The following is a 20,630-nucleotide window of genomic DNA, read 5'->3' as shown; positions in this document are numbered from 1 at the left end:
CATGATCCAGCATCTTTTTGTTGATCCTTCCTGTAATGTGCAAGAAGCGGTGACCCAGTTTGAGGGTTTGATGTCTGCGGTCCGTTTACAATTGAAAAAAATGTCGTGCTTAAGTGCTGCGCTCCCTATGTTGGTATGCTTCTCACTGAACACCACAAAACTTGCAGGATAGGATGGAAATGTTGCCGATAGCTGCTGATACCAGTCCCAATGGGATTGTGTCTTATTCTAAGATGAAAGTGGTTGAAAGTTTTATTTGTTGGTGTTAGGTAGTGAATATGGCTGAAGGAAGGTTAGCTGTTCCCAATTAAACGTGTGAAGGATGTTCTTCATGGCGGAGACCAGGAGGATCCATATATTTCTATACTTTGAAGAAAACAATGTATTGAATATTTTGTTTCAAGTGGTCTGTCAATTGATTAGTTTGAAATTGTCTTTTATTCAATACTATTTGTATCAGAATTTGTCTTATAATTTGTTGGATATGACATGGAATTTTGTCACATTAATTGTGGCACTCAGTGTAAAAAGATTTGGATTTGTTGGCTAGAATTTCAATTTTTTTGTGGTGAGCAGTTCCAAGGTAGTCTCCACTCATCTTCAATATTTGAGTCCAAAATAGTGAATTGCCACACCTTTTTTTTTACGTATTGTTAATTGATTAATCTGATTTTTATTTTGGCAGTTGCTTGGATGATTGAATTGTTCTTGTCTGTTAGAATTGTTTATTACCTTGATTTATCTGGCCATCACAGTTTAAGGGAGATTTCTGTGGAATTTAAGATGAAACTGTCTATTCCTCTCAATATAATACCAAAGGCTCATTTTAAACATAATTTAGATTGAATTCTACCTCTGACATAAACCATTGTGAGACAGTGAGTCATAAACGTCTAAATTAATTGTGACTCACCTTGTCCATCTGGCTTTATATCGGTTTGAACTAGAGGCAGAAATTGAGTCCAAATAATGGATATTACAAATCTAAAGTTTTTTTTGAAGTTTAACATACAAAGTTTAGTTTTCTTTCTCAAGACATTTAGTTTAAACTCAAATTTCATCTTTTAAGTCGAAAATGCAATGTTAAATACAAATTTCTCCCCGGCATAATACCATACCGGTTGGTCACAAATGATGTCTGTTTAAAATGCATTTAATTTCCAAACTACAAAAAGAGCAATATTGCACATTTCTTCGTGAGTTACACGTTAAAATCCGGCTGTCAGTCCGCTCTGTTGCACTTGCGCAAAGGCCGAATGTTCTTTTTTATTATTAAACTACCAGAATTTTTTGCATTCCATCGTACTGGCTGATGATGTACATTCAAATAGAGAAAAATATTAAGAATGTGTGTATCACTGGAGATTCCTTTTCAGGTTTTGCTTTTACACAATAGTGTATTGTGGAAAGTGAAAAGATTTACTTCTCTTCCTTATAATGGATTTTAAAATGATCAAGCTCTTGAAAATCTTTAATGCAAAGTGAGCTAGGCGAGACGACTTGATCAGGGACACACAGCGTGGCAGCAGCAGCTTCTTATGGTTCACACTATTATGTTATGACGATCGACCCAATCAGCAAAAGCGTGGCAGATAGTCGAACTCAGTACCTTTCCATTAGGAAGCAATGATCTGAGGCACGCTGCCCCCTTCTGCCGCACTGCTGCTGCTGCTACTACTACTACTACTACTACTACTACTACTACTACTACTACTACTACTACTACTACTACTACTACTACTACTACATACTACTACATACTACTGCTACTACATACTACTACTACTACTACTACTTCTACTACTACTACTACTACTACTACTACTACTACTACTACTACTACTACTACTACTGCTACTACTACTACTACTACTACTACTACTACTACTACTACTACTACTACTACTACTACTACTACTACTACTATATATATATATATTGTGTGTGTGTGTGTGTGTGTGTGTGTGTGTGTGTGTGCGCGCGCGTATGTGTAAGTATAAGTTCTTGAGAATTGATTTCAGCTTAATAATTATTGCTTGGTTTATGAAACCGTCATGGCCATCTGTTATGGTTTGATACACAACGATGACAACGCTTTGGAATATCAAGTGTTTACCATTTTAAATCCATAAAATGGAGATTTAGCCGACAAAAAGGAAGATAATAAAATCTTAACACTTTACACATTATACTAATGTTGAAATACCAACTTTAAATGAAGCGTATTTTGTTGATTTAAATGAAGTCAGTCGTGAAATTAAAACGATGAAGTGAAATATTCTTCTTCTTCTTCTTCTTCTTCTTCTTCTTCTTCTTCTTCTTCTTCTTCTTCTTCTTCTTCTTCTTCTTCTTCTTCTTCTTCTCCTTCTCCTTCTTCTCCTCATCCTCCTCCGCCTCCGCCTCCTCCAACTTCTTCTTCTTCTTCTTCTTCTTCTTCTTCTTCTTCTTCTTCTTCTTCTTCTTCTTCTTCTTCTTCTTCTTCTTCTTCTTCTCCTCCTCCTTCCTATCTTCTTTTTCTTCCTTTTCTCCAGCAAATTGTTACCGCTCCTTCTTCTTCTCCTCCCCCCCCCTATTCTTCAGCCACCCCATTCATTCAGATCTTCGATCCATTGTCTTCTTTGGCGGCCTGGCATTCTCTTTTCTTGGCACTCCACACTTAATTAAGCTTTTTTTTTTTTTTTGGGGGGGGGGGGGGATGAACCACTTTTTGGGGGAATGCGTTTGCTACCAATTGTGTCCCTTAGTTGTGTCTAACATAGTGAACTTTGTTATTACGACAACACACACGGAAGCAGTGTTCTTATGTCAAAGGGCCCGGTGATTTCCACTGAATAAATCTCTCAAATCACTCAATACAAAAGCGATTGGACACAACACTGAGATATCAGTCCCATATTACGTGGAACCTCGAAGTTGTTACGAACTTAATCACATATTGGAATGTTTTTATTATTATCATTGTTTTTTTTTTCAATACTGTAATTATAATTCTCGATATTTCTTACCCGGGTCAAGGAACCCTTTTACAGCATTGTAACAAAATTAAAAGAGTTCTGCCTTGGGGAAAACAAATCAACCCCCCCCCCCCCACCAAAAAATAAAAACCCAAAAAACAAAAACAAAACAAAAAAAAACCCCATAAAACAACAAGCAAAAAATTAAAAAACAACAAAAAAGGAAAGGAACAACAAACAAAAAATGAATAACACACACACACACACACACACACACACACACACACACACACACAAACAATTTAAAAAAACAACACACATAAAAACGTAACAAAACAACCAACAAAAACTTCTCATAACGCCCAAAGAATATAATGTAAACCAGTGACAGCCCTCGGCGTTCGGCTAGTTATCACTTTATTCAAACCGAGTAATAACGGTATGTCGGAGAAAGTGTTTGATGGTGATTTAATGACCCGGTAACGTCCTATTGGGCTAATGTCGTGTTGTAGGAGGGTGTCGATTTGCTCACGTGATCAAGGTGTGTTATGAGTTGTCAGAGGCGATGTGAGATTCGTCTGAACGGATAATATTATAATATACAGGATGACCTGTTAACGACTTGTCGTTTATGGCGTATATTATTGGCCCCTTGAGTGTAACCAACAAGCCATCTCCCAACTTATAAGTTACTGTAATCAGGGATCATTACGGCCACACAGGCTAATTATGACCAAGACTTACATTTTTTTGAAAATGTTAGAATATATTCATAGTGTGTTTCAGTATAGAAACCATCCATCAGACTTTGCGAAAAGTAGATTTACATACTAACTACTAATGAAGGGTTTAAAATATACAAGTGAAGTCTGTCATTCTCTGAATCAAACAACACCTTGTTTTTATAATTTTAGCCAGAAAATCCGTTCTTCAATAAATATTGATTGATGTGAAGGACGTTTTCTGGATAAAATTTCAAAAACGTGAATTTTCCCCCCTCGTAGTGCGACAGACGTGGCCATGTTACCCCATGTTTGCGATACTGTAAGACTTTTCATGCAACAGATAATCGACTAACTTATAAGTTACTGTAAGCCTTTTTTTTTCAACAATCGACTTTAAGATACTGTAGGACTTTTCATGCAACATGTAATCGCCTCATTTATAAGTTATTGTACGGCTTTTCACACAAAAGACAATCGACTAACGCTATAAGTTACTGCAAGACGTTTCACGCACAGGCTATTATATTGTCAATCTTGCAAAATTAATGATTGCCTCGTTAGATTAGTGGGGAGAACAGACAAAACATAAGTAAAGCTGTTTTTATACCTAAGAAGTAAACAAAGCAAATGATACAAAAATGCACATGGCATGATTTTGATACTTCGTAAAAGTAATTGCCATTGTAGTTCTTTTCATAATTCATATCCAAGCTAAGAGGTATTTATCTTTAAAACTGTTTGTTGTATTTCAGTGAAAATTTGCACGGCGATTACATATTATGCCCAAGACCAAGGAAAAATAATTTTCAAAGAATTTTATATCCCTAAATTAAATTTTTGTCCTCTTAAAGATATATAAAAACACAGACTGTAAAAAAAAAAAAGTACAGTACAGCAAGCTACCAAATAATAAAATAATTGATATTCCCTTTGTTCATCCCATAGGAGAAATTTGTCTCTAGGGTCTATTCCAAGGGAAGACTGGAATATCCCAGGCGTCAGCCGCAGTGCAGCGCCACCAATTGAGCTAGGGCGAGATGACTTGCTTAAAGCCACACAGCGCAGCGGCGGGTGATCGAACTCGGTACCTTTCGGGTACGAAGCGAAGACCTTACCGCTGAGCCACGCTGCCCCCTATTCCCTATAATGTTATTTAATTATAAAATACATAATACTACTTCCGTGAACATTCGCTCAATTCACGTGCGTCTTATACCTGGCCTCAGCAATGACACAGACATGATCATTGCCTAAATTAATGTTAAATCACATGCTTGGTGATTTGAAAGGTGCGATAACAATTGAGTGTTGGTGGATCAAACCGCGAAACCCCCAACATAGTAAGAGACAGTTTTATGGAAAGGGAATTTATGTTTGTGACTCAAATTCGATGATCGGTTGGAGAAAATCAAACTAATTTGTGTGTGTTATGACACTCGCTATCAAAACTGCAGTTCTCCGGTTCGAGTCCCATTCGGGGCGGCGCAAAGTTGAGTCCCCGTAAAAGGCTCTTTACTCATATTATCTCACCGCACTCAGGTGTGAAATAGCACCTGACCAGTAACATTGTTTTATCTGTTGAAGAAAGAATTATAAAAGGCGCCCTGTCTCGTTCTGCATGTCAAGCGTGGCTGTTGGCTTAGGACCCTCTGTAAAGCACTTTGTTCGGACTTAATCGTTTTGGGGAAATTATTTTGGATTTCCCGATTTTTTTCCTTGCAATTCTGACGTTTGAGTGGTTATTTTTTTTTGTAAGGTTTGTTTTATTTGTTTTTCGATCTTTAAAAGATTTTCCCCTCTATTTTAAAAAAAAATAGTTATGAAAAATATCTTCTTCGACATATATGATCCAGTTCTAATTATTTACCCAAAATTTCCGATTTTCCAAGATTTCGATTCAGATTAATTAATTAATTTATCTCTGCATTGTGGTGTGGAAGTGACACGAAACCACTCATGTCCTTCTAACACTAAAGTACACTGTACGTAGTAGTGAGGGACATTTTCTGAAGGCCTTGCTTGGTATGCGGCGGGGATTAGGTAGGAAGTGTGGCTTAACATTTCATGTCATCTTAGTTTGAGTGACCTGAAGAGTGGGCAGTCTGACACAATTCTCTCTTGAGTTAGGAGAGTCCCTGTCCGAGATATGACAGATGCAGATAATGAACGGCTCTTCCATATGCACGATATATCAGGTGACCCGTCCTCTCCAGACGGAATTGTGTCGCGTTGGTTCGGATGATATAAATTTATGTTTATTAAAAGATATATATATATATATATATATATATATATATATATATATATATATATATATATATATATATATATATATATATTCTTGAACTCTTGCGTTTGAAATTTCGAACAAATTCTCACTGCATTTGAGAACGAGTTCGAAATTTCAAACACAAGTGTTCAAAAATATTATCATGATATCCGTCCAATGACCTCACTTACACATATATTGTTTCTTATTCAAATGCGTCATTTTTAAAACTGATTGGTTCTCCAATTAAACGATTGACATTAGTTATTATTATTGAGGCCAGGATATCATGAATCATTACGCCTCAAAATTTGGAGAAAAGAAAAACCAACAATAAAACCCCCATTGAATTGGGGGGAAATGAATGCTATTACAAATAGGCACTCATCTATTTTTAGTGGTTATTATACTACAGTATTGTGGAAATTACCATAGATCGAGACGAATCCTTTGAGCCATCAATGATCAAAATCGGTCCGGTAATAAAGTCTGTAGGTGCGCGCAAATGAATCCGGCAACATGTCGATTCCCAACGTCGAGTGACGACCGATCATTTTGCCCCAGCAGATTTTATAAATAATCATTTGAGTCAACGGGTGATAAAACTATCCTTTGTTATAAAAAAAAAAAAAGGTTTGCAAGTTTCTTGTATATCAATCTGTAAAAAATTAGTTTTATAATCTTTAGATTTGCCTGTGATTCTGTGTTCTCCGGGAAATTTTAACATTGTGCGGATTTTTTTTTCCCCCCCCCCCCCCCCCAGCCGCCCAATCCCATTTTCAAAAAGAAAGAAGAGTAGACATGATAATGGGGAAACGTCACAATCGTTTTGCTGTTACTCTATAGTAAAAGCGGGTTTTCCCTTAACCCAAAGGGGTATAATATTGATCTTTCAAATTATTTCTTCAGATTAGAAAATTATAAACATTCATCTTGTGTATTTCATGATAACGAGATTTGCCATTACAGAAGCAGGCATGAGCACGAGGAGACGAGGATGTTGTGGAGGCACATCGTCTCAATCTGCTATTGTGCTCGGGTAAATTAGATGATCGGAAGTCAAGCTTAAAGTAAAAACGATGACAAGATGAACTCTTAGGGTTTGGCGAGATAAATGCTGGACATAACCCCCCCCCCCCCCCCCCCCCACACACACACACATTCTATATATATATATATATATAGTCAAGTCAAATAATTATATCATAAACTCAACACGAGAGAGAGAGAGAGAGAGAGAGAGAGAGAGAGAGAGAGAGAGAGAGAGAGAGAGAGAGAGAGAGAGAGAGAGAGAGAGATAGAGAGGGGGGAGGGGGCGAGTTCGTATGATGTCTATCTGCACCGTGGATAGACGGTAGACCATAAATAATGTACACATTTGTTTTCCCTTCATGCATGATTTGTTGTTTTTGTTTTTTTTTAAGGACAGAAAGTCTTTAATAAAAACGTCAGGGTGATTTAGAGTATTTAACGCTACAAAAGCATAAAGGTAGCTCAGTTTTCCTGACTTTCTGGTCTGCGGATTTACGAGGGTCGGGACACTGTGGATAAAATAAATAAATAACGAGCAAAGTCATAGGCAGGCTTTAAACGTCAACAATTGCTATCCGCTGTCTTACTGGTCTTTGTCGTCCATCCTATTTATGTGATTGCATTCAAGACCATCTCTCTCTCTCTCTCTGTGTGTGTCTGTGTGTGTGTGTGTGTGTGTGTGTGTGTGTGTGTGTGTGTGTGTCATGATATAATGTTGTTTTGATCCCAGAAGAGAGTACAACTTTCCCGATTGATTCCTGACTGACCACTTTTTTACTTTGATTTTCTCAACCATGTTGAAGGTTTGTGTCCTCGATAAATTGAAGCATGTCTTTGTAGAAAAATTAGTAATCTCACAGTGCACGACAGGTAGACCATGTTCAAGAAAAGCACGAGTGACTTTCATTAATTATAATATATAGAATTAAGTAATTTATTCGTCCAATCCTAGTTATCAATTCATCTATCTATTACTGAGATACTGGGTGGGGTTCCTGACCTCCCATAATGGGCAGGGGGGTACTTACTGTGTCTTCTTTCCTCTTATACCTGTTTTCCAACATGCTTCTGTCTTTGTCTTGGCATGAGATTACTTGGTTTTGTCATGGCCTTGGCCGGAGTCCTAGCTGGGAGGGAAACAGTCAAATGCATAGTTATTGTTTTGGGAGATGATATTTTATTCCTTGTAAATCATCTCTCTGTTATGTGTCATTATATTTGTTATTTTTAATGTATAATGCAAGCATTTGAGTGTATTCTTCTTTGTTGGATTTTGTTCTTGTGTCTGGATGAGACTTAAAGGTGATCTCAAACTAGGTGCATTGGTGGTATGCTCTTGGAATCTACATCTGATCCCTATTTGTTCCCAGTTCCCCTGTCTTACTTTTTCTTGGGTGCTTTGATTGTAATTCTAGAACTTTTTACTATCCCATTTTCTTCCTTTTTACTGGCGCTGATATAACCTAAATGTGTTGCAAGCGCCGTAAAACCCTTAAAAACAAACAAACTATTATTGAGATAAGAACGGTTAGTTTGTGTCTTTCTGTAATTGAAGCGCTGTTCATGTTTTCATTTCAAGGATAGAAATCAAACAAAAATATATTTGAAGTATTGGGCAGCTACCACCGCTATGCAGTCCATATCGCTTGCCTTGTCACATTGGCTTATGAACAAACCATTGAACCTCCTTCTTTTCATTTCCTTGTCTTCTTAGGTAAATAAAGAATACACCAGGTACAGCAAAGAGGGAGTTGGCCAACAGGCACGATTTCCAAGGACTCTTCTCGTCGGCCATGATGTTTGCTGACGTTCTCGACGTCATCCACTTCAACTTCAACGCCAACAGGGACATCTGGTGGTCTCCTCCTCATCCCCACCCTCATCACCGTCATCATCTACGCCACTTATGACTACCTTCCCAATTCCATCAGCTACCTATCCAACCATTCACCCACCCATCTGCTGAATACCTTGCATCCCTGGGTATTTTATATCATCAACTATCCAACCTCTTCAAGCCCCATCGAACGGCTGAGATCCCCTGCGAAACCAAAAGTGATTAACAACAAATTCACTAAAACAGAAGGTATATCTATAAGCTAAGGACTTGAGTCGAGGTCCTATTCATTCATTGGTCAGCGTCATTAGATGTTGGATTTCAAGCTTTTTAGAATTTAGTTTTGATTCCACTCACCATATAATAGAGTCAATATTACATCCGCCCCTATAAAGAAAACCAATCGGTAGTTTCCCGTGCTTTTGATAGTGAAAATCACATTATAGAAGGAACGCTGATAACACCAAACATCAGCTCCACTTCCCGTGGTCACCAAGGAAGCCAAAACGGATTACAAATTGGATTTAGAATCACCTCGTCTGTATTGTGTTTTTGTTGTAGCTGTGAACTCTGAACCCGTCCACCATTGCGAACACAACGAACTCAGTCACCACGGGGATCCACACGGGCCACCCCGCTCCAGGTAAGTTTATAAATAGTTGGATTGGTTGTTCTTAAATAGTTAAATATGAACATTTATGCAGAGCATTACCACGGATTTACCATGCTCAATGATTCAATGTCCTTCACAATGTTTCATTCATTCCCCCAGCAGGCCACATGGAACCACGTTTCCATCTCAAACAGTACCAATCAACCGATGGGCGTCCTTTTTGTTCTAAATATCCGTCACTACCTATATAGCCAGTTGTTAATTCACATCTGGGTCGAGAGGAAAGGGGGGGGGGGGGGGGGGGGTTTAATTTGTGTAAAGTGTCTTACCCAAGGACATGAGGTCGGTACCTGAATTGTCCATTTTCACCCGGCCACTGAGCAGGCTTAACATTGCTTGACTTATGTGACAAGACGAGATATCGCTGTCACCGAGCCACAGTTTCGGCAGCTTCGGTAAACAGTAAAATGCGTTGCCTTGTTTACTTAGAGACAAGAAAAAATCACACCGTGTTTTGTTTACAAGCTTTCGTGTCATCTGAAAGAATTCACTTACAATTTCCAAACGAGGAGGTGACTTTCAAACCGTTATCCGGTGTAGTTGAAATTCGCTTCAATCTGTTGGATGCCTTGGAATCACCAAGGAAGACCTGGACTGTCCTAACACACAGGGTAACGTTCTATAAGGCATAGAGTTGATAATTTTTTTCTTCTCCGTTTAAATTCATTAAATACGTGATTAAAGAGACGAAAAAAGTTTTCTGAGACCAAGAGACCAAGCAGGGTTTGAACGAAATTAGCCGTAAAAAATGGGATTTCTTACTTTTTCAATATTACTCCGTGCGTTTCGCAATGTCATATTTATTTTGCAGCAGGCCGTACTATTATTTATAAGAGGCGAAATTCCATTTCATGAAACACAAGCTTCCCTTCCCTGCATGGCGCCCTTTTGGTACAAGCGGTTTTCCGAACTAGATACGTATCAGTGTCACCGGATACGATTATTATGTACTTATCTGTCGATGGAAGGCTATTTTATATTGGCCGATTTCTTATGGAATCGTAAGCTGGTGTGTGGTGGTATGCTGTTGTTGAACAATTTTTGACATTCCAAAGCGTTTTGGCTTGCATGCATAACATCTCGCATTTTCAGTAATAATTCCACAAAACAGCCCTCTATCCTGCCATCCTGCAAACGCAAGATAATATTCCGCATTTCTGCTAACAGTTGTTGTGATCTTAGTTTCGTAATATGACGAATGTCAGTCACAATACGTACCTAGCGCATAATATTTTCTGGTGATCAGTCATTGTCTTTTTCCCATATTGATGAATTTACCTTCAGATGGTTATTAACTGGCCCCATTTGATGTATTTTTCCAGGTAATTTAGGGTATTTTAAATTCCGTTTTCCACGTGAGCATATAATGTGCTATAGATTTTAAAATTTCCCCTTGGATTTCAGTATATTATATTATATTGAATCGTGTTAGATACAAGTATGGTAGGAATAGTGCTCGACTTGTAAACATGGAGCGAATTATTATTATAATATTTACCACGATGTTGGAGTCAGTCTACATCGATGTTTCAGGCTTAACAATGTGCATTTTAGTGAAGTTTAGTTTGTATGACATTTGCATTAGGAAGAATATGGCCTAATGATGACTGTCGTTGTGTCTGTCCAGTAGATTAATTTGATCATGGCCTTAAATTGAATTCAGTAGTCTGATGTCACGCCGCCCGGCAACGGCGGCCATCTTGGTTCTAAACAAAGAAAATCATTACTTTTTATTCTTCATGCTGGCTAGAACTTTTCATATGCCTTGTGATCAGAATGTGTCAAAGTCAGAACATGATCAAATTTATGTTTTTTTCCCCTCTGGATACGCTTTTATGCTCGCCGGAGAAATATTTTATACGTCCGCCATTGTTCCAATAGTTTAGAGCCAGTGTTACTAAGTTACCATGCGTCATTAGGAAGGAAGTGACGTTACGACTGTTGAAGAGTATTGCTTCAATTTTGGGGTTACTTTGAATCTCCCTATATTATATACCCCCCCCCCCCAGTTCCCACAAATATCTCATCTAATTTTTTATATTTTTTTATTTAATGTTATCTGTTGGTGTTGGCAAGTCAATTATACCTTTATCAGACTTAATTAACCTTCATTGAACACTCATTTTACTAATGCCAATTTCAATGTTTAGGGATGCGCTTCGGAATTTCGGTTGGTCGCTCATTTCATAGAGTATTCCTATTTCAGTTTTACGAAAGGGGATGTTTTTGAAATGCAAAAAAACAAACTGAAAAAAAACAAAAAACAAAAAAAACCCAACAACAACAACAACAAAAAACAACAATAACAACAACAATAACAACAGCAACAACAGCAACAACAACAACAACAACAACAACAACAACAACAACAACAACAACAACAACAACAACACTGTAGCAGAAGGAGCACCAACATTTTATACGCTTAGCGGAATCCTCATGTTTGGTCAAACTTCTTCATTCCGTATGGCAGGGTAGACATCTCAGCGTTAATCAATCGTATTCTGTTTTGTTGATTCTACATATTTTATTAAATAGAAATATTACACTATTCCAAATTCCCTACATTTATTTGTTGTTGTTGTTGCTGTTGTTGCGGGGAAATGATACAAATGTATTTTATAACCTCGTACCATCCCCCACTCTGACTTCCGCCGACCCAGTCCGTCATCATGATTGCTCACACTACCACAATACATAATGACAATAATAAAGTATTTACGTAACTAGCACGTGTAATTTGCAGGGCAAACAGAGTTACCTGCTCGGCACGTCAGCACGGTTGTCAATTTGCCGATTTAATGCCAAATTCCAAGAAATTGGGTTCGGCATCTGGCCATTAAAAAAAGTCACTTAATTTTACCTATTGTATAGACAAATTAACAGTAATTTCACGAAATCTACAAATTCTTACCCGTCAACTGGTAAGACGAGGTGAATTTTAAAAAAGAATCATGACACAACTTATAGTGGTGGTGTAGGAAAATAAGGATTTATTTTAGTTTTTGTGCGCATTTTAGCTGAAAAAGTGATGCTTGGAAGAGTTTGGTATTTTTTCAGGTCATTTGACATTTTCTGTGACCTATTTGGCATTATTTGCAAAATGAATCTGGTACCCATGTACGTTAGTTGGGCTGACTGACTTTTACCACTGTTTGTTTAGTAAGGCTTGTGTGTGTGTGTGTGTGTGTGTGTGTGTGTGTGTGTGTGTGTGTGTGTGCGAGTGTGTGTTTGTGTACTCTCTGTCAAGACGCCCGTTTCCATCCGCCTATGCACACTTGTCCACCAAAGAAGTCCTGGGCAAACCACTTTCCTCTCCTTTGACTCAATCGTCATTCAATACATATTTTAAACCTGTCCTCCTCGGTTACAAATTCAACACATTTCAATTTTGGTATTTGCTCGGTAAATCGTTGTTCGTTTAGCGTCAACGATGATGTTGTATATATTATGTATTTTAATGTTTGGAATATTTTAAGAAATGGATTGCCCTCAGGTCTACATGAATTTGCTTATTTTTACAGTGTGTGTTTAATTTACATTCTATTCGCGACGGAAATAATAATAATATTGGATAGTAATGGATAAAGACAATGGAAGGGAGCGTGGGACATTGATATTGGCGAAGGCAAGAATAATATGTTTTAGCAAATAGATGCAAATATGATGTAATGTAATCATGCTAACAAGCGTACATGTTTTGACAGCTCCGTTTCAATATTAAGTTTTATGCATTTTTATATCATAACAATTTCCAAACACCTCACGACATTCATTGATGAACAGAACGAGTCCGTTCGTTACAAAAAAAAAACATGAATAAAAAAAAAGAAAGACTGAAGACCTCTCTGAAAAAGAAAAACGGAAAAAGATCAGTTCCAATAAAGAATAAGACAAATCCCGCGAATTCCGTCAACATTGAGGACTATTGCCACAAACAAACAAGCATAGTTGTCCCTTCAATGAATAACGACCAGTCAACTCAAAATTTATGATCAAGTGGTGAATAAAATTTGAACTCAATTTTTATTGTCTTAATAGACAATACATTTCTCGACGTCGTAAGATAACTGCCCGGAGCTTTTTATTTGGACACGGAGAGATATTTTCTGCATTTGATATATTATATTATATTTATCTCACTTATCTTAGAATTATTCCTCAATGTTAGGACCGGAAAATGGTTGATGTAAATTTTAAGAAATTGATTGTATTCAAAATAATGAGAGAAACCACTATCTGGTATCGATTCAATGTGTTCAGCGCTGGAAGGCTGCTTTTCACAGAGCTCTTAAAATTATTTCATTTTACGGCTGTTTTAAGTGTTATTTCTATACAGGACGAATTTTATTTCATATTCAGAGGCTTTCGTATGACTTTGTGCTGCTTTTGACGAAAATTCGTGGATTTTAAACAATTAATTTAGCAATATTTTAAAGTTTTATAAATTTTTGCAAGGATTTTATCATCTATGAAGACCATTTTTGTTTACGTTTTACGATTTTAAGGAAAAAAACAGTGAACTATTTTAACCTTATTACAACGGTCGACTATGAACACCGAGAATGACAACACCTAATTATTGTTATAACTATTCACCCCAACACCTATGTACAATACGACACACAATTAATAATACACCGAATTTAGAAATAGTGAACCGTTTGAGATCTATTAAATTATTCAAGGCATCCTTTCTTTAAAAAATATAGCATTGTGGAGAACATTGTGCTTATTTGAGTCCATAAAAAAATGATACGGCGCACAACTCTACTGAAAGATTTGAAAATTAGAAATGTATTTTTTACAGATAGATAAACAGATAACTTGATTTCCTTTTATAATTTAAAGTCAGTTTGAAAGTTCGTTGAGTCACACAGATATCATAAAATACGTACCGACGACACTCTCAAAATCAACCAATTTCGTCACTGTAAAAAGTTGTCAGTTTGCGTCATCTATTTATGACATCAAGTATTATTATTACTTCCGTTGTGTTGTTGATTTAGCGGTGATCAGTGTTGTTATGTAGTAGTATGTTCTAATTGCGTGTATGTCTGTGTGTGTGCGTGTGTGTGTGTGTGTTTGTGTGTGTGTTGTGTGTGGTGTATACAAGTGTATGTGTGTGTTGGCATTTTTCAGCAAATCGTGGCATTCATAGTGATATTATTCACTTGATCACATGAAGGTATTCGGATTTACACAAATTTTAAACAAGTTTCACCGATTAACGTCAACTAATATTACTGCTGATATTACGGTCGTTTTTTATGCCATCGATGTGATAATTATTGCCCTGGGAAATATTTAATTAAACGTTGTAGGCAAACTGTCAATTGTATCTGTCTAGCTTCTAGCCCGAACAAACTTGATATTTTTTGCGTCTGTTTGAGATTTTCATTTGACCTCACATAAGTTAGGTAAAGGGGAGACATTCCGAAAGCTCCTACATCCCCAGTATTTCACTGTTGATCTTTTGTCAGGCGTTTATTTATTAAATTTGTCATCATATAGATTTGTGAGGATTTTTTTTTAGGGTTAGTCTATTCGGGTTAGTCATAAGTCTTAGTAAAGGTGCTAGGGGGGAGACATTCCGAAAGCTCCTACATCCCCAGTATTCTTTCAATTTGTATTTTCACCGTAGATCTTTTGTCAGGCGTTTATTTATTCAATTTGTCATCATAAAGAAGCATTAAAAAAACTCTAGAACAAACCTTGATAGATTTGTGAAAATTTAAAACTTCCTAATTTGACCATTGTTTTGATTCTCGGCCGCCATTTTAATTTGTGAAGTATTGAAAGGTAGCGCAAAGCAGCCCGAGGTTTTTTTTTCTCTATTAGGGTAAGTCATAATGCTAGGGTGTTTATTTTCCTATTAGGGTTAGTTAAAGGTAGTCTAGGTTTTACTTTTTCTTGGGGTTAGTTGAGGGAATACTATTTAAGTTGTTTCCCTTTGTCGGAGCTTTCGGATCGCCTCCCAAGTAAAGCGTGGTAAAGACTTGTGACTTATTGATATTGATATCTACTGACTGATAAAGTAAAATCATGCCGAATAAAGCATGGCAGCGACGACAAGCACATCGATTAAAGTGTGCATCTAAGCGTAATCAAGCTAATCAAGAAAATGATTCGGGCAATATCGAATGAAAATAGTTCTTTCCCCGCGAAATTGCGGGCTTTTTACTAGTACAGAAAAATAACAAAAGGAGGAAATAAAGGTGGAAGAAAACAAAAACAAATAGAAGCCAAAGAAAACATCAAAAACAACTCAGTCAAATTAAAATGCAATAATTTAAATTCTACTAATAACAATCTAAAAATTCTAACAGTGAACTGTCGTAGCATTGTACACAAAAGAGCTGAATTCTGTGCACTCATTGACAAACATGAACCACATATTGTCTGTGGACAAGAGTCGTGGCTAAATGACAATATTAAGTCATGTGAAATTTTCCCCAAAGAATACGAGGTATTCCGAAATGACAGAAAACTACCTAGAGAAGAAGCAGAAGATGAAGGAAGTGAAAATGAAGAGAGAGAGAGAGAGAGAGAGAGAGAGAGAGAGAGAGAGAGAGAGAGAGAGAGAGAGAGAGAGAGAGGGAGGGAGGGAGGGAGGGAGGGAGAGAGAGAGAGAGGAGAGAGAGAGAGAGAGAGAGAGAGAGAGAGAGAGAGAGAGAGAGAGAGAGAGAGAGAGAGAGAGAGTGATATTCATAACCCTCTGGTGTATGTAGGCTTCCTCTGTGATGATAACGTGATAACTACAATCATGTATTTGTTAATGCCACGTTATTGCTCTCGGATGAAGTTGTAGGAGGATGACTAAGGCAGTAGGACGCAAACTATTTGGGGTAATAAGCCTGACTGTTAATCTCTTGATCTATCCTTGGACTACCAGCAATTATCTTGATGATGACTGGAATTACGATGGTGATGATGATGATGATGATGATGATGATGATGATGATGATGATGATGATGATGATGATGATGATGATGATGATGGTGGTGAAGATGATGATGAATATTATGATGGTGTTTACGGTGGTGGTGGTGGTTATGATGCAGATGGGGATGATAATGATGATGATGGTGATGATGATAGTCATGATGATGGTGATCATCATTAATAATTGATGGTGATGATGATGATAGAAAGATGATGAGGACGATGATAATGATGATGATGATGATGATGATGATGATGATGATGGTGATGATGATGATGGCAGTCATGCCTACCCCCAATTTCAACTTTCAGGGACATTTTACGGATTAAAAACTCAAATTTCAGGAACAATAAGCCACGCAATAGTAATGTCTTAAACGATAGTCAAACGTCTGATATCAAGAACATTATGTTATTACAATAGTGCCAGAGGTAATATTATAAGTAGTAACTAATCTGCTGGCAACTAAAGACGAAACCGTAACCACTGGTTTAACAATACAATATTATTTGGATAACACCTCAAGATAGCAACATCACTGGTGAGAATAATTGACCACCAAAAGGAGGAACTATTTCTCCAACCATTGTGATAGAGAATAGCTTACCCATTTTCAAATGATATGGTTTGTTGATGTTGATGATGATGATGTGGTGGTGGTGGTGGTTGTAGTAGCGGTAGCAGGGGTGATGATGTGGTCGTGGATGTTGCAGTAGTGGTTGTAGAGACGATGATGTGGTGGTGGTGGTTGTAGTTATGGTGGTATAGATGATGTGGTGGTGATGGTTGTTGTAGTATTGATTTTATAGATGATGATGTTATGGTGGTTGTTGTTGTATTCTGATAGAGATGATGATGTGGCGGTGGTGGTTGTCGTAGTAGTGGTGGTAGAGATGACGATGAGGTGGTAGTTGTTGTAGTGGTGGTAGAGATGATGAAATGGTGGTTGTTGTTGTAGTGGTGGTAAAGATGATGATGATGATGATGTGGTGGTTGTTGTCGTTGTCGTGGTAGAGATGATGATGTGGTGGTAGTTGTTGTAGTAATGGTGGTGGTAAAGATGACAGCCATTATTTTTTTTTCCAATTTCCGGGACAAATCTGGAAATTCCGTGACGGTAGGCATGCCTGTGATGGTGGCAATGATAATGATTATGATGATGACGAAGATGATTAAGCTGATGATGATGCTAATACTGCTGCTGCTGAAGGTTATGATGATGATGATGATGATGATGATGGTGATGATGATGATGAGAGAATTATTATCGTGTACGGTGTGCCCTGGATTTGTCGTGAAAACGGTAATGATGCCAATAGCGATGATGATGATGATGATGATGACGACGATGACGTGTCGGTAGAGATAAATATGACCGTCAGGGTTTATCACCTTCCCCATCAGGCATGTCATTATCTTGTTGCATCTTTCATGACATGCATCGTTAAGTCCTGGCATGCCTTGATGGGAGGGCTGCCGTATCGTATACAAGGGGGACATGAATAATGAACAGTCATTTAAAAGACAATGCCATCTCCATTTATTATGTCGCCAGCCCTTGTTATAAAATGCACCTTGCCCAATTATCTGTCTGGTCCTATGTGGATTAAGAGTGTATGGAATCTGCTGTCATTACCCGCATCGACATATTTGTTGGTCCATCGTCTCACAATGGTATTGTGTTGGGGGTGAACCAGACGGTAAAAAGTCCATTTAAGTTAAACTTTTACTTTTTTTTTTTCTGATCCTCCCTGTCCACCCAGCAGTGATTGGATAATTGGATCTGTTAGATCTAGCGGAAAGTACTTGCGGTAGACTAGCGTCCTATTCAAAGGGTAGCAAACAATTACTACTGTCTGTTTCACGCTATAGAAACCGGGATAAATTTCGGCCTTGTGGGCCTCATGGCTCTGCGGGACTTTTATTTTTTGGAAGCCCTTGTTATAAAATGAAATGCACCTTTCCCAATTATCTGCCTACTCCAGTGTGGATGAAGAGGAATATGAAATCTGAGTCCGCATCGAGATTTTAGTAATTTACAACAACAAAAATGAATAGAAAATGAATAGCTAAAAAAAAAAAGATAATAAAAAGAAGAGAAGAGAAGAAATTACTAAATGATTATCATTTAGGGATCAAAATCCTTCTTCGGCTATTAACTAAATCACATAAAAACGTTATGTATCAATTTTTAAATTTGATTTTAGTTGAAGAAGGGGTTTGATTCCGAAACTTTCTGTTTTGTATTTTTATCTTTTTTTTCTTTCTTTCTTTATTTTCTTTTTTTTTTTAATTTGTTGTATTCATAATATTTGAACAATTTTGTTTAGATACTGTACAAGTTCAGGTTCGTGGACGAGTATAATAAGATAATTTGAACAGACAGTGTGTAAGAATCCAACCAATGTCGTACTGCAGGCTGGATATCCGGACACGCAGCGTTCATCAGTCGTAATGTGGAAACTACTCGTAAGCATTTAAAACATGGCAAATAAAAAAGAGACACACTAATGTCAAGATAGGCAGCTTCAGAAGGCAAAAAGGAAAAGAAATTTGAAAACCAGGTATCTATAAATCAAACACAAACAAACATACAAATAAAACACACACTCACTCTCACAAACAAACAAATTCAACAAATACAAACCAATTACACTACGTAAGAAAAGAATTAAAGAGACGGACAACAACAACAAATTAAAAAAAAAAAATAAAAAAGAGAGAGAGAGAGAGAGAGAGAGAGAGAGAGAGAGAGGGAGAGAGAGAGAGAGAGAGAGAGAGAGAGAGAGAGAGAGAGAAGAGAGAGAGAGAGAGAGAGAGAGAGAGAGAGAGAGAGAGAGAGAGAGAGAGAGAGAGAGAGAGAGAGGAGAGAGAGAGAGAGGAGAGAGAGAGAGAGAGAGAGAGAGAGAGAGAGAGAGAGAGAGAGAGAGAGAGAGAGAGAGAGAGAGAGAGAGAGAGAGAGAGAGGGAGAGAGAGAGAGAGAGAGAGAGAGAGAGAGAGAGAGAGAGAGAGAGAGAGAGAGAGAGAGAGAGAGAGAGAGAGAGAGAGAGAGAGAGAGAGAGAGAGAGAGAGAGAGAGAGAGAGAGAGAGAGAGAGAGAGAGAGAGAGAGAAAAAACAAACAATTGTATTGCTGAAATAAACATAAAATATTCTGCGAAAGCCACCAATTTTGTCATTATTATTATTATTATTATTATTATTATTATTATTATTATTATTATTATTATTATTATTTTATTATTATTATTATTATTATTATTATTATTATTATTATTATTATTATTATATTATTATTATTATTATTATTATTATTATTTAGTTGTTGTTGTCCTTCCTGATTGGATTTCTGGTAGAGATATTCACGCGGACTTTGTACGAGTTGAGCCCATCACATCAGAAATCCGATTCCTTGAGCTGATTCCTGCTGCGTGTGGCTTCTTTGTATCATTGGTGACTTTCCTTTGCCAGCAGATACCAGCCCTGTCTTAATCTGGAAAAACGTTTGTTTAAGAGTTTGACCAGATAACTCGTCCTTCAAATATCGATCGATTGAAATGACTCTCATCTTGGCAAAACCTCTCAAATCTGGGACTTTATTAAAGACTTCGCGAAACCCCAGGTTTGAAAGGTTTGCCCAAGGTGAGGGCAAATCGATATGTTATTTGAAGGTCCCGTTTTCTGTTAACATCTTAAATACTTGTTTTTCCAGAGTGGGGTGGATCTGTCCTACTCTCGCAAAACACCTTTTATTTCCTTATAGATCAGATATCTTTTACTTCGTATTATGTCGAATTATGAAAAAGTTTGTCGAAGCAGGCTGATTCTATTGGATGATTTGTTTTGTCGTGAATTTAAAAAAAAAAAGAGTTGTCTGGCACTGTTTCATAAACACCTTTTCTGGTTTTTATCTTACACCAGTGCCTGCTCCCGAATTTTTCACTCGTTGATAATAATGCAGAAATATTTAATTGACTTATGGTCCAAAACGCACGTCACTCTCTTCCATGGATACATTTATTGTAACGGAAACGTTACGAGTCAAAATCAATTTGAATTTTAGCCATCATATCACCCCGCCAACATGAGACACGTTTGGAGACAACGGTTAAAAATAACACAACGCCTTTTGGACTTTCGAAGACGATTTTTTTTCTACTGGCCTTCCTGTCAAGACCCCTCAGTTCAATATTCA

At 37.3% G+C, this 20,630-nt stretch overlaps 1 protein-coding gene across 3 annotated transcripts in view; it reads left to right on the top strand.

The window, feature by feature from the left end:
* LOC144965943 (vitamin D3 receptor-like) overlaps positions 1–20,630 on the top strand; it is a 334,906-nt gene that overhangs the window by 4,609 nt on the left and 309,667 nt on the right. For all 3 annotated transcript variants that reach the window (XM_078901828.1, XM_078901821.1, XM_078901824.1), the window contains exon 2: positions 8,695–9,460. The gene's annotated coding sequence lies outside the window, so the exon portion shown is untranslated. The remainder of the gene's footprint in view (positions 1–8,694; positions 9,461–20,630) is intronic.

The sequence above is a fragment of the Berghia stephanieae genome, chromosome 2 (genome assembly GCF_034508935.2).
Source record: "Berghia stephanieae isolate SIO BIC M18660-M18661 chromosome 2, UCSD_Bste_1.3, whole genome shotgun sequence".
Taxonomy (NCBI): domain Eukaryota; kingdom Metazoa; phylum Mollusca; class Gastropoda; order Nudibranchia; family Aeolidiidae; genus Berghia; species Berghia stephanieae.
Note: the sequence above shows the minus strand (reverse complement) of the source record. Positions and strands in the feature narration are given on the sequence as shown.